Here is a 3530-nt window from a genome sequence, read left to right as displayed (position 1 = left end):
TTGATCAAAGTCGATCAGACTTTGGCTATTGAAACTTGTGTATGCTTCACGAAGTTCTTGTGCTGTGTTTTTCAGCTCTATCAAGTTGTTTATGTTCTTCTCTATACTGGCTATTCTAGTTAGCATTTTGTCTAACCTTTTTTCAAGGTTCTTAGCTTCCTTGCATTGAATTAGAACATGCTCCTTTAGCTCTGAGAAGTTTATTATTACCCACCTTCTGAAGCCTGCTGCTGTCAATTTGTCAAACTCATTCTCCATCTTCTCCAAGAAGTCGTGATTCCTTGGAGAAGAAGCATTCTGGTTTTTGGAGATATCAACTTTTTTCTCTGGTTTCTTCCCATCTTCATGGATTTATCTACCTTTGGTCTTTGAAGTTGGTGACCTTTGGATGGGGTCTCTGAGTAGACATACTTTCTGTTGATGTTGAAACTATTTCTTTCTGTTAGTTTTCCTTCTAATAGTCAGGCCCCTCTGCTGCAGGTCTGCTGGATTTTGCTGGAGGTCCACTCCAGACTCTGCTTGCCTGGGAATCACCCACGGGGGCTGCAGAACAGCAAAGATTGCTGCCTATTCCTTCCTCTGGTAGCTTTGTTCTAGAAGGGTACCTGCCAGATGCCAGACAGAGCTCTCCTATCTGAGGTGTCTCCCAATCAGGATACACAGGGATCAGGGAGCCACTTGAGGAGACAGTCTGTCCCTTATCAGAGCTCAAGCACTGTGCTGGGAGATTAGCTGCTCCCTTCAGAGCTGCTGGGCAGGGATGTTTAAGTCTGTTGAAGCTGAGCCCGTGTCTGCCTGTTTTCCTAGGTGTTCTGTCCCAGGAAGGGGGTGGGGCTTTATAAGTCCCTGATGGGCTGCTACCTTTGTTCAGAGATGCCCTGTCCAGCAAGAAGGGAGTCTATTGACAGCCTGCCTGCAGAGGCCTTGAGTTGCCATGGGCTCCACCCAGTTGCTATGTAAACTTCCTGGCGACTTTGTTTACACAGGTGAGGTTACAATCACCTACGGGAGCCTCAGCAATGGTGAAAGCCCCTCCCCACACGAAGCTGCAATGTCCCAGGTGGGGCTCATACTGCTGTGCTGGCTGTGAGAATTTCAAGCCCATGGATCTTAGCTTGCTGGTCTTTGTAGGGGTGGGACCTGCCAAGTCAGATCACTTGGCTCCCTGGCTTCAGCCCCCTTTTTCAGGGGAATGAGCGGCTCTATCTCTCTGGTGTTCCAGGCTCCACTGGGGTATGAGGAAAAAAATAACTGCTGAACCTAAAACAGCCATTCAGTTTTGTGCCAGAAACCAGGGCGCTGGTGGTGTAGGCACTGGAGGGAATTGCCTGGTCTGTGGGCTGTGAAAACCATGGGAAAAGTGCAGTATCTGAGCCAGAATGCCAGAGTGTCAGAAAAAGTCCCTAATGGCTTCCCTTGGCTAGGAGAGGGATTTCTCTGGCCCTTGTACTTCCTGGGCGAGGCGATGCCCCACCCTGCTTCAGCTCACCCTCCTTGGGCTGCACCCACTGTCTAACCAGTCCCAATGAGATAAACCTGGTCCCTCAGTTGGAAATGTGGAGATCACTGGACTTCTGCATCACTCTCTCTGGCAACTGTGGGCCGGAGCTGTTCCTATTCGGCCATCTTGGTGGAATTCCTGCCTTTCCCTTTATTTTTAACAGATGATATTAGGTTGCAATGATATTTTGTTTCTATATAAACATTTAAAGGTCTTCATAAACATATAAAAGCCTTCATACACTTTTGTTTGCAAAAATACAATATCCCACTTTTGTATTTTTTGCTAGAGTATATAAACATGGAGGTGTGCATAAAACACTACTCTCCAAAAGATCAAAAGGAGATATTTGCAAGATACAGAATGATGAAAATTTTTCTTTATTTTTGTATGTTTTAAAGTTTTCTTCAACAAGCACATACTTCTTTTTACAAAAGAAAAGAAAAAGATGATGACTAGCGTAGGTGCATCATTTATATCCATGATGAACCAGAGTCGTCTCCTGAGTCATGAGACTGACTCTGGGGGCTCATCCCAGCTGCAGGGATACAGCTGCATGAAATACAATGAATCAGTGGTATCATGTTGGCAATTTGAAACTGGCCCTGGGGGTAGTATTTACACCACAGCAATCGGCAAATGCTACAAACCACGTCTTGTTTTCATCCCCTAGGAAAGCTGGTTGTTAACCACTTACCAGTCCACCACTATTTATATTATGCATCAATCAATAAAAAATATTTAAGCAGTAGAGAGGCATGAGGTATGTCTAGGCGTGGTGGCTCATGCCTGTAATCCTAGCACTTTGGGAGGCCAAGGCGGGTGGATCACTTGAGTTTGGGAGTTCAAGATCAACCTGCCCAAATTTTGTATTTTTAGTAGAGACCAACCCTGTCCCTACTAAAAATACAAAATTAGCCAGGTGTGGTGAGGGGTGCCTGTAATCCCCAGCTACTTGGGAGGCTGAGGCAGGAAAATCACTTGAATATGGGAAACAGAGGTGGTGGTGAGCCGAGATTGCGTCATTGCACTCCAGCCTGTACAGCAAGAGCAAAACTCCGTCTCAAAAAAAAAAACTGTGATATGTAAAAATAATTTGTTTTCAAGCTTTCCATAACTACAGAGCTTTACAGTTTCAGTTCCCCCCTCACATATGTGATCTCATTTAATCCTTAGGACAATGCTAAAATATACTTCTTATTTTATAGATAAAATACTTATTTTCAGATTTTATGACAGGTAAAATCTTTCTGATAGAATTGGATTGTTCTAGCTGAATGGGATTGAACTGAACGTTCCACATTGATTTTGAGAAATTTAGAATGCCTATAAAAGCCACCCAGAACTGGAATTTTCATCTTTTCTGAGAGTTTTAAATTTGTAGAAGAACTTTATGAAAATCTCGTCAATGTACGATGATTTCAATTGTGTTTCATGAGGCTGCAGTTGTGTGATTTCGACATTTCTTTCTCAGTGTCCACCTGTCCTCCATTCAACCAAGTGCCATGTGCATCCCACCCTCGTTCCTTCAAGGCCTGTCACGTGGCCCAATTCATTGTGCAATGGGCCCAGTCTGGTCTGGACAGGAAGGCGACAGAAGTGAGTGAGGTCAGAGGGGGCTGTTGGTTACAGGGCTGGAATATGAAGAGGGGTCACCAGCATATTTCAATACAGGCACATTTTGCCCAGAGCATTCAGGACCTGAGGCATTCCAGATAAACAATAATTCTTTATTTTTTCTTCTTTTAGACATACGGTCTCTCTCTGTTGCCCATGCTGGAGTGCAGTAGCACAATCCTAGCTCACTGCAGCCTGAAACTCCTGGGCTCAAGCAATTATCTCAGCTAGGGCTCTTGAGTACTCAGGACTAGACGTGCACACCACCAAGCACGGCTAGTTGTTTCTTTTCTCTCTCTTTCTCTCTTTCTGTCTCTCTCTCTCTCCTCTCTCTTCTTTCTCTCTCTATCCTCTCCTCTCTCCCTTTCTGTCTCTCTCTCCTTCTCTCTCTTCCTCTCTCTCCTCTCCTCTT

This window comes from Cebus imitator, unplaced genomic scaffold (assembly GCF_001604975.1).
Source record: "Cebus imitator isolate Cc_AM_T3 unplaced genomic scaffold, Cebus_imitator-1.0 Scaffold487, whole genome shotgun sequence".
NCBI classification, from domain to species: Eukaryota; Metazoa; Chordata; class Mammalia; order Primates; family Cebidae; genus Cebus; species Cebus imitator.
This window is presented reverse-complemented; position numbering follows the sequence as displayed.